Below are 12,209 nucleotides of genomic sequence, written 5' to 3' on the forward strand. Positions count from 1 at the left end.
AACATGATTGCTAGATGGCGTTGCAAAGGATAATTTTCAATGAACATGCCTTTTTTTGACAGATGATTTTTTGTAAACAAAAAAATGTTAAGCAAAAATTTATTAATTCCAAACAAATTGCCTTGCAACATAACTTGATACAATCGGTATAGTACAATAAATGAAACCCAAAACTCATGTTTTTAATTTAAAATTTTTCTTTGGCCAAAAAAGGATACATAATAATTGCTCATTTCACTTTACTTTCTTTTTTGTTTCGTTGCTTTTCCACCGACTGAGAAGACGGTATAAAGCTCGATGGTAACCTCCAAAAAGAAAATTCTCGGGCACCGCAACATCACCACCAATCACAATCTCCTACTCAAATAATAGAATCTATCCTTAAAGCCTATCATACTGGACCACACCATCACCCAGCACATGGTGTTTATTTCCAATATTTATGTTTGCATGAAGAGCGCAATAACAAAATCCTATTAAAGTTGGAAACACCATGTCGTGATGCTTCTCGGAAAAGCGGGGACTCTTTGGTTAGGTTGTTGTTTTCTTTCCCAGCGGGCGGCGATGAGCTAGATGAACAACGAAAATGAATGCACACAGTTGAATGATGAAGTTTCTTTATGCCCACATATTTAAAAGAAATTATAAAATAAAAATAATGAAATCTTAAGAAATGAAACAAAAATTGTTAGCAGTACATAACGCTTATAAGAAACTCAAAAATTGCACAATATTTGTTTCTTATAACCGAGTGTTTCTTATATTCTTAGAACGGATATAAGAAACAAGTTTCTTATACGGATATAAGAAACAAGTTTCTTATACACATCTACTACCCAGTAGCATGGTATAAAAAGACAAGGTATGATCATTAGAGCCGCCATCTTACAAAATGGGGTAGTAAGGTTTTGACGTTTTATACTTGGCAAAGCCAAAAGCAACAAATAATTTCCAAGACAAATTTGATTACAACAATTTCAATAGGCATTGTCAAAACCTTAAGTAGCCATTTTTAAGTTTTGACAGCTCTCGATACAGAGTTTGTTCTAATGATCATACCGTCTCTTTTTATACCATGACCCAGTAGTATTACAAACTTATCTTCGCCTAAATATTCAATCCAATTATATAACTACATAATTATGTAGCTATTTTATATTTTTCACAGATTTCTTTTCTATTTTTTCCCGATTTAATTTATTCAAGGATTATGTATCAATTTAGTTTTAAGTGAAATATTAGCTGTGTTCCTTTGGCCTAAGTATCTACTGCTAAGTTGTTCTGCTTGTATTCAACTCCATTTCTTCAATAGAAAAAAATGTCTTTGAATGGATTCAGATGCACTAAAAAGTACTTTGCTGAGCAACATTTTTAGCAAAGGTAAACACAGCAGGGATATAAAGAACACAAACACAACAAATAACAAATTAACCACTGAACTGAAATTCTCTTCAAATAATGTCAAACTCAAATGACATTTGCACAGGTTGCTTTGAATTTTTCTTTAGGGCTTATGTTTTTTTAGTTTCGTAATTTTTTTGAAAGTTTCTTAAATCCAACCAACTTTATGTGTGTGCAAGAAAGTCCGTGGTTTGAAAAATGTTTCTTTTATCAGTGTTTTTCTTATAAACGTGTTTCTTATAAACATATAATTCAACATTAAAATATATGGTAAAGTACACGGTGATTTTGTTCGAGTTTCTTGTAAGCGAGGTTTTCTTATAAGCGTGTTTCTTATAAGCGATAAATACTGTACTCACAACTCACAAGACAAAAACAAATAACTGCACAATTTTTTTTTTCACAAATGACAGATAATCTTAAAGTTTTAAACACAATTTTGATACTCATTTTCGTATGAAGATGTCGCTAGTAGTATGTGTGTATTTTTCACTTTTTCACTTTTTGAAATCAAAAAGTGAATGTAGTTAAGCCTTTAAGACGATTATTTATTTTTTCAAATTAAATTGTTTTTTTTTTTTTTTATTCTCCAAATGGAGCACAGAAAATTTTTTTTTGCCTAACTTATATGTTGCTGTGGCTATCAAGGTTTCACTAGAAATGCAGGAAATGCCAGCCGTCATTACAAAAGAGACAAAACCTTGTGCATTGCATACATCGCACTTCTCCCATTTACCAAAGAGTTTATTTTTTTCAGGAGAAACAAAACTTCAATATTTTGAGGGGAGAGATTTTGGTAAATAAGAAAACACATACATCTAGAAAGTAAAGACTTTGTTGGTGGTTATAATTTTCCCTAAACTACTGAGGTTTGGTTTGCAGGGTAGGGCTTATTTAACACAATTCACACACGGCCTTATTCACGGATACAAACGAAATTACAACACGAAATTACCCTTCAAGCAAGAAAACGGAGTTCAGAAAAGACACTCCGACTTCCGACTGAGAAAAACGGGGTTGCACTCACACACTTGCAACTTTTTGTGTATGAACACAAAGTCGAATTAGAAGCGTGGTGAAAAAGAGTGAAAAGGAAAAAGGGACGTAGGAAAGACAAAGGCAAAAAACAAACAGCGTCATTTTGTTATTCCATTTGTGAAGTGTCTCGTGTCGTGTCTTGTATAGTTAATTGTTTTTAAAGTGTATTAGATAATAATACAAAAATATGTAAAATTTACTATGAAAAATGAACTATGAAAAATGTTGTGTTTGCAAGTCGCTATTTTCAATGTGCAACCGGGAAGTGGAAGTTCGAAAAATGAAAATCAAAAATATTTTGGCGTGAGACGACATCATTAGCGAAATGAAAGAATTTTGCTCAACACCAACAACCAGCAGCAACAACAAATTAATTAAAAGACTTATTGTATTTTAAGTTTTAAAGGCTTAACTACATTCCCAACAAACATTATCCCTTCTATAAAGCTTTACAGGAGCAACATTAACACCTGTAAAGCTTTATAGGAGCAAATTTGTTAGTCGGGTTCACCACTTTTTGAAAAAGTACAAAAGTGAAAAGATTTTTTTTCTCGCTAGCGCAATTTTTTTGTAAAAAAGAGTTTACAAATTGTTTTTTAGACGAAAAAATAAGCTTTCTGCATCATTTGTTTTAATTTTCTCAACTACATTGAGCCAATGTAGTTAAGGCTTAAGTGCCTGGCTACACGGTGATTTTTCAATCGCCTAAGCAGTGAGTTTGTAGGCAAGAGGGATGAGGAGTGAAGGGGGAAGATGCTCACGAAGGGAACTGAATTTTCTGAGGGTAGTACAGTTCCATTGCTAAATTTTTCCTCTTTTTGACGTTTGTTCCTAGAAAATGTAAAAGTGGAACGTGATTGGGCACAACAGTGTTTAGCCACCGCATGTGATTTTTCAATCGATTGAAAAATCACTGTGTAGCCAGGCACTAAGGCTTAACTACATTGGCTCAAAAAGTGAAAAAGTACAAAAGTGAAAATTTTCAAACGCATTTTTGTATACTTTTTCGGCCTGAAAAATTAAAACAAAGGATGCAGAAAGCTTATTTTTTGGTCTAATAAACAAACAATTGCGCTAGCCAGAAAAAAAATATTTTCACTTTTGTACTTTTTCAAAAAGTGGTGTATGTAGTTGTAGTAAGTTAAGCTTGTTCCAGAAGAATATTTAAATAAAATAAATAATTCGATGTGAACAGTTTGAATAATTTTAATGAAGTAAAGAAAAAATATTTTTCAATAAACAAGTTTGTTTGATAAGCTACTTAGATATTAAATTGATTATATGAGTACACAGTACAGTATTTCAACATCCCCACTTAATCAATACACTCATTAAAAATTAAATAAGTTAAAAAATTAACAATCTCAAAATATGACATGAACAAATTAAGTTTTAACAAACAATCTAGTATTTAAATAAATTATACAAACATTAACCAAATTATTTAAATAACAGAAAAATATGTTCATTAAGTTTCTAAATTAAAATAAACCCATATTCTTGTTTTTATGACGAAAATAAACGTTAGCGTCTGTTTTGGAACGAGTGTATCCAGACTTAACCATGACATCATTCAATTTTGCATTCCATTGACGAATGGCTTGCTTTAACCCATATATTGCCTTTCTAAGCAAACACTCTCGTCCACTTCCATCATCAAAACTTTCTGGGTGCTTCATATGCACCTTTTCTTTAACATCCCCCTGCAGAAAATAATTTATAGATTTTCTATCTTTGGGCTCCCAAGTCCGGTTATCTAATAAAGATCTCATTGCAAACTTCCATTCATTGCTATTTGAACTACTCAAAGCTTCTTCAACTGTCAATGGTTCTTCAATATTGCTACAGGCTAGATACGACACAAAGCCAGGAAATTCTTTCTTTTTTCGTTCTCTTGATGATCTTCTTAATTGTGTTAATTCGGTATTTGAATCACTGTCTGATAGAGTGTTGATTGAAGCATCAGTATCCTGAACGCTGTCAGATCTACTTTCAGATTGATTCATCAAAACATCATCAGTCGAACTCACTTCTGCCACCTGATCAATTTCCTGAACTCTTGTATCCGCAGTGTCAGAATTTTCTTCTTCGGTTTCAGAACTATCGTACACAACAAAATCGTTAGTATTATTTGAATCAGAAAAATTACCTTTTTCCAAAAAAATGACATCTCGACTGTTTATAGTACGGTTGGTTGAAGAATCATACACTCGATAGCCCTTGGTACCCTCCAGTGGCGAAGGGTTCATATAACTCGATTATTTCCGTCTTACCTTTTGAAATTCTCAAACTCAACAACATTAACTTCTGGCAACATGAATATAATTTCAATCAACATCTGCACACGCTGTCAACATTATTTCAAATACTCTTCTTTCAGTTCTACTCTACATACCTACCTGCTTTTCAACTCACTCCATAAACAAACACAAAACTAGAGGAAAAAAAGGTAACCCGAAAAATGCCGTCTTATGAACAATAGAACAAATTTGTTTTTTTTCCTCGTTTTTCATTTACTTATTACTGCCCTTGTGACCTCTCTGTTTAATACACGCTTTCTTATGGAAGAAAATAAGACGATATTCTTCGTCTTACTTTTTTGGTGAATTTTTATGTATCTCTCATAATTTTCGCTCTGGGTTAATGAATGCTCAGTGCGCATGTCAGTGTCTGCTTAAGGTAGGTTTCATTTTTCATAGGAAGAAAAAAAGGTAGAATAAGACGGTTTCCTCCGACTTATTTGGGGAATTTGTTTGTATCTTGCAATCGCTGAGCTGATGAGCCAAATTATGTTGCGCAGGTTGTGGGTGAGGTAAGTTTTATTTGAAGAAAATCAGTTAGGAAAATATAAAAGGTATAGAACAAGAAAATAACACGCTCCTTTTCGACTTATTATCTGAATTTTTATGTATCTCTCCACTGGGCTGCTGTGTCAAAGGTTTCCACTATGATAAGAAATATGCGTGGATGTTATATTTAATGTCATAAGGCATTTTTGTTGGCAGAAAGTGCATAAAATAAATGCAATTACCATAAAGTGGCACAACTGCCCCAATTGAATTCAGCAAGTCCCAAGCAGAACGCAGTGAAATTTTGAAAATAATAAAAATTTAGATGATGCAAAAAATTGTGAAAAGTTTTTGGATAGTAAGAATTGTTGTTTTGATTATGAATTTAATATGATTGTTCGACTAACAAAAAAGTCGAGAGCAAGAACTTTGCTATGGGATTTTTTTTAATTTAGTGTTCTGAATTCAGAAGTCACAAATTGTCATTTGCTAACCTCTATGATTTTGAAATATAAATTTTTATTTGCAATAATCTTTGAAAAGATATAAATATATTGTAACGATGAATTACTGAACTACTTTTAAGATAAAAGTCTGAACACACTACCTACTACTGCAAAGGTAGAAATGTGAACGGACCTTTAGTAATTAAGAAAAATATCTCACTGAACACATCTAAAAATATCCCACTGAACATATCTCACTGAACACATCTCAAAATATCCCACACTGAACACATCTCAAAATATCCCACTAGACTGGAAGCCTTCCTGGAAAGGAAGTTTCGAGAGACAGGGACGAGAGCCTTCGAGGACGTTCTCGAGTCTCGAGATTCCGGTATAAAAGGCAGCGTAGACACCGACCGGACACAGTTTAATCTTGAAAGTGAAAGAGTACAGTACAAAGTGAAATAAAGTGTTGCGAATTGTTAGTAGTAAATAAAGTGATTTAAAAGTGTGTTTGTTTGAGCGAATAATAAAAGTAAATTGAGTTGAAATAAAGTGTGTTCTTATTTGAACGGAAATATAAGTGGAAATTAAATAAGTTTTATTGTGAACCCGGAATAAAACATTACATTGGTGTCAGAAAAGTGGAATAAAACTTATTTATTTGTGCGAATCAGATAATTTCGCGAATAAAGTAAAAAGTGCGCGTGTGTTTTAAAAATAAACAAAGTTTAAAACATTTTGAAATAAGTAAAAGTGCTCGCGTTTTAAAAAGTTAAAATGGGTAAGACATTAAATCAGTTAAGTTTGACTGAGCTGAAGGCGGAATTAACTAAGCGAGGTCTTCCTACTGCTGGATCGAAAAATGACCTCATTATTCGTCTGCAGGATCACTTAACCCAGATAAACGAAAATTTGGACACATTTCAATTCGAAATTGAAATGCCAGAAGAACAAGTAAGTACTGGTTCCGCTTCCGATATGTCGTCCGTGATGTCTGTTCTCCTTGCTAAGTTCGAGAAAAATCTTCTTGAACAAATTGAAGCACAACGTAATGAACAGAAGGATGAACAGAAAAATCTTCTTGAACAAATTGAGACACAACGCAAGGAACAGAGAGAACAATTAGAAAAACAACAGAGTAGTGTTCTCGAAAAAATTGAGGCACAACGTACCGAGCAAAAGAGTGAACAACAGAATCTTCTCGAAAAATTGGAAACCCAGAAGAACCTTCTAGATGAACAGAAAAACCTCATCGAAGGTAAGCTTGATGCTATCGAGAACAAGTTCGTTGCTCTTGATGCTTCCATCAAAGGTGTTGAAAAACAATCTCAAGAAAAGTTCGAGAAAGTTGAAGAAAAACTCGAAAAAGTAGAAATAAAATTCGATGACAAATTGAAAGGAATGGAAGTGAAAATGCAAAGTTTTACCGAAGAACTTGACAAGGTTCGAAAAATTAAGGTGCGAGAAAGTTCTGGTGAGTATTTAAAGAAGAAGGAAATGCATCCACCAACCTTTGATGGACAAAGTTCTTGGTCGATCTACAAGAAACAGTTTGAGGCAGCTGCCACAACAAATGGCTGGGATGACGAAGACAAATGTATAGCGCTGACTCTTGCTCTTAGAGGTCCTGCTGCTGAGTTGTTACAAACGTTACCACCAGAAAAGAATGGTAACTTTAACGCTCTTGTCCAGGTCATTGAAAAACGCTTTGGAGATGGCCATATGCAGGAAGTCTTCCGCGTCCAACTCAATACAAGAGTCCAGAAAAGAGGAGAAACTCTGCAACAACTTCAAGCAGATATTGAAAGGTTGGCTCATCTGGCATATCCGACAGCAGGAGACGACATTATCAATCAGTTTGCGACAGAAGCCTTTGTACGTGCTGTATCTGATATAAATCTTCAGCGAGCAATTCGAACAGCTGGAAAACGTTCCCTTCCTGAAGCATTAGCGTTTGCACTGACTATGGAAGCAGCAGAACAGGCTTCTCAAGGCGTTCATCGAGCAAGAGAAGTTGCAGTGGAGGAATGCTCTTGTCAAAAACTCGCGTTCCAAAGAAACCAGCGAGACGGAGCTGCTCGATGCTGGAACTGTAACAAGACAGGACATCTCCAGCGGCAGTGCAGATTGCCACCAAGAAGAACTGCTTGCGAACACTGTGGAAACAGGAATATTGCCCAACAACAGGTAAGCGATACAACTAACACTCATGCTCATCTTGATTCCCGGCAGAAGCTGGTTTCTGGTATCGATGGCCCCAGAACCACAATTCAAGTCTCACAGACTAAACGAGACAACAAAAGTCTGACAGTGGAGGCAACCATAAACAACAAACATCACGTGGCTACAATTGACACCGGTGCCACCGCCTCCATTGTACGAAGAGACTTGGTGAAGATGACATGGCTACATAACACCAACAGCTACCGTCTGAAGACCGCCACAGGAGAAGCAGCAAGAGTGTACGGAGAAGTTCGTCTTACGATCCGTATAGCTGAACTAGAGTTTTCACATGTGTTTTTGGTGGCAGATATATGTGACGAGTGCATCATTGGAATCGACTTCATGAAGGAGCATGGAATCATTTTGGATATAGGTAATCAAGTCCTGAAATACAGAAATGTAGAGATTCCAATGGTCTATGGCAACGAAAACTCGACAACAATTAGAACTGTCATCAAAGAAGACATGTGCCTGCCTCCTTCTTCAGAAGTTTTTGTGTGGACCAAGTTAAAGGGGAACTTTGGAAGCCATCGATACCTCATGGTTGAACCAGAAGTTGAGCAAAGTTCCCAAAACATCATCATCGGGAAGACTCTTGTGGCACCAAAGAACAACATGGTACCTGTACGGATACTTAACATCAAACCGTACCCAATCAAGCTTAAGAAAGGAGAAGTTGTTGGGCAATGTGAATCTGTGGCCGCAATAACTAAGATCAACGAGGTGGATACACAGATGACTATGAACTCGGAGAAACTAAAGAAACAAATTCTCAATTCAGACAACCTGAGTCAACATCAGCTTAATGTTGCGGGAAGGCTTCTTCATGAGTATGCTGATATCTTCTCTTCACCCAGCGGGCAATACGGCCGAACACAACTGGTGCAGCATCGAATCGATACAGGAGATGCTAGGCCGATTCGTCAACCAGCAAGACGTCTCCCCTTGGCCAAACAAGGTGAAGTTGAAGAAATGATAACAACAATGAAGAAAGACGGGCTAATCGAAAATTCCAAAAGCCCTTGGGCATCACCGGTAGTTCTCGTCAAAAAGAAGGATGGAAGCACTCGATTTTGTGTCGACTATCGCAGGCTGAATGATGTGACGAAGAAAGACAGCTACCCACTGCCAAGAATCAGTGATACTCTAGATGCAATGGAAGGAGCACAATGGTTTTCGACTTTGGATTTGAAGAGTGGCTACTGGCAGGTGGAAATCCATCCAGAAGATCGGGAGAAGACGGCTTTCTCCACAGGAAATGGTCTGTGGCAGTTTAATGTCATGCCGTTTGGGTTATGCAATGCCCCAGCTACTTTTGAGCGCTTAATGGAGTGCGTTTTAAATGGATTAACCTGGAAATCTTGCCTAGTCTATTTGGATGATGTCATCGTTTACGGGAAAACATTTGATGACCATTGTGAAAACCTAAAGGCTGTATTCCAAAGGCTACGAGAAGCACATCTTAAGTTGAATCCAAAGAAATGTGCACTTTTCAAGACCGAGGTTAAATATTTGGGGCATATCATCTCATCCCAAGGAGTGAAGACTGATCCTGAAAAGGTTGACACTGTGAAGAACTGGCCAACCCCTCAGGACAAGCATCAACTTCGGAGTTTCCTCGGTCTGGCAACGTACTATCGACGATTTGTGAAGGATTTTGCGAGAATCGCCAAAAGCTTGCACCAACTTACGGAGAAGGGTAAACCCTTTAAATGGTCAGGTGAGTGTGAGAAAAGCTTTCAGGAACTGAAGCTGCGGTTATGTGAAGCTCCTGTGCTGGCCTATCCGACTCCAGGCAAACAATTCATCATTGACGCAGATGCAAGTAATGTTGGAGTTGGTGCTGTTTTATCGCAAGTTCATGACGGAGAAGAAAAGGTCGTTGCCTATTTCAGCAAGGTACTCTCGAAACAAGAAAGAAACTATTGCGTGACCAGAAGGGAACTTCTAGCTCTAGTATTGGCAACAAAGCACTTCCATAAGTACATCTATGGACAGAAGTTCCTTCTTCGCACAGATCATGGTGCACTAAATTGGCTTTTGAACTTCAAAAATCCAGAGGGTCAAGTAGCAAGATGGATCGAGATACTTCAGACGTATCAATGTCAGATTCAACATCGAAGAGGAAAACTGCATTCAAATGCAGACGCATTATCTCGACGCCCGTGCAAGCAAGACTGCAAACATTGCACACGAATAGAAGAAAAGGAAGTTGTCGCTGTTAGAAGAACGAGAGCTGATCCCATTTGCGGCTGGAGTAATGAAGAACTCAGAATGGCCCAACAGGAAGATTCGGACATCGAACCCATCCTTGCATGGAAGGAACATCAAGAGAAACCAGAATGGGCCGACATCTCCGACCGAAGCCCCACTCTAAAAGCATATTGGGCACAATGGGACTCACTTCATGTGCAAGAAGGGCTACTCAGGCGTAAGTGGGAATCCGCAGATGGTAAATCCTATGTAATGCAGCTAGTCGTACCTCAGTCAAAAGTAAATGATGTTCTCCGAGAGATGCACGGTGGAACTTCTGGAGGCCATTTAGGCATCAACAAGACGCTGGAAAAGCTACGACAGCAATTCTACTGGTTACGTATGAGAGAAGACGTTGAAAAGTGGTGCCGAAAATGTGATACTTGTGCCGCTAGCAAAGGACCAGCTAGAAAAATCCAAAGCAAGATGCAGCAGTACAATGTGGGTGCACCTTTTGAGAGAATTGCAATAGACGTAGCAGGTCCTTTTCCCGAAACCAACAACGGAAATCGATACATCCTTGTAGTGATGGACTACTTCAGCAAATGGCCTGAGGCATTTGCCATTCCAAACCAGGAAACCAAAACAGTTGTGGATAAGATTGTCTTTCATTGGGTGAGCAGGTTCGGAGTACCCATGGAACTTCATTCCGACCAAGGAAGGAACTTCGAATCTAAGATTTTTCAAGAGGTTTGCTCACTCCTTGGCATCAAGAAGACGCGAACAACACCGCTTCATCCACAATCTGATGGGATGGTTGAGCGATTTAACAGGACACTTAAGGAACACCTGTCAAAAGTAGTCAATGATAATCAACGAGACTGGGACCGACATATTCCATTATTCTTGATGGCTTATAGAAGTGCAACACATAGTTCTACTGGACATACACCATCGGAAGTCCTATTTGGCTCAACAATACGTCTGCCAAGTGAGATAAAATTTGGAAGTGTTCCAAACGAGCCACATGAAATGGATGAGTACGTAGATAAACTGAAAGGAACACTGGCTGACATTCACCAACGGACAAGGACAAATATAAAAGCGTCTAGTGACAGGATGAAAACAAGATATGACGCACGAGCGACAGCAACAGGGTTTCAAGAAGGAGAACTTGTGTGGTTTTACAATCCCCACCGACAAAAGGGACTATCACCGAAGCTACAACAAAACTGGGAAGGCCCTTACACAGTAATAACCAGAATTAACGACGTGGTTTACCGTATACAAAGAGGGGTAAGAGGCAAACTAAAGGTAGTTCATTGTGACCGTTTACATCGTTATAATGGTGATAGAAGCAATGGAGTTGTTCGGGACGAACAATCCTAAGAGGGGGGCAATGTAACGATGAATTACTGAACTACTTTTAAGATAAAAGTCTGAACACACTACCTACTACTGCAAAGGTAGAAATGTGAACGGACCTTTAGTAATTAAGAAAAATATCTCACTGAACACATCTAAAAATATCCCACTGAACATATCTCACTGAACACATCTCAAAATATCCCACACTGAACACATCTCAAAATATCCCACTAGACTGGAAGCCTTCCTGGAAAGGAAGTTTCGAGAGACAGGGACGAGAGCCTTCGAGGACGTTCTCGAGTCTCGAGATTCCGGTATAAAAGGCAGCGTAGACACCGACCGGACACAGTTTAATCTTGAAAGTGAAAGAGTACAGTACAAAGTGAAATAAAGTGTTGCGAATTGTTAGTAGTAAATAAAGTGATTTAAAAGTGTGTTTGTTTGAGCGAATAATAAAAGTAAATTGAGTTGAAATAAAGTGTGTTCTTATTTGAACGGAAATATAAGTGGAAATTAAATAAGTTTTATTGTGAACCCGGAATAAAACATTACAATATTTTATACAATAAAATACGAGTATGACTTTTTGACATCAAGAATTAGTTTTCTAAAAAAGTACCGAAAAATAACGTTTTCTACCAGTTAATATTCAAGTATTTCAAAAACGTGACGGTCCAATGCAATTTTCACTTCGGGAAAATCCTTTAGAAAAGTATGGTTTTGTTCAAGCTCTATTTTGTAACTTTAT

Source organism: Episyrphus balteatus, chromosome 1 (assembly GCF_945859705.1).
Source record: "Episyrphus balteatus chromosome 1, idEpiBalt1.1, whole genome shotgun sequence".
Taxonomy (NCBI): domain Eukaryota; kingdom Metazoa; phylum Arthropoda; class Insecta; order Diptera; family Syrphidae; genus Episyrphus; species Episyrphus balteatus.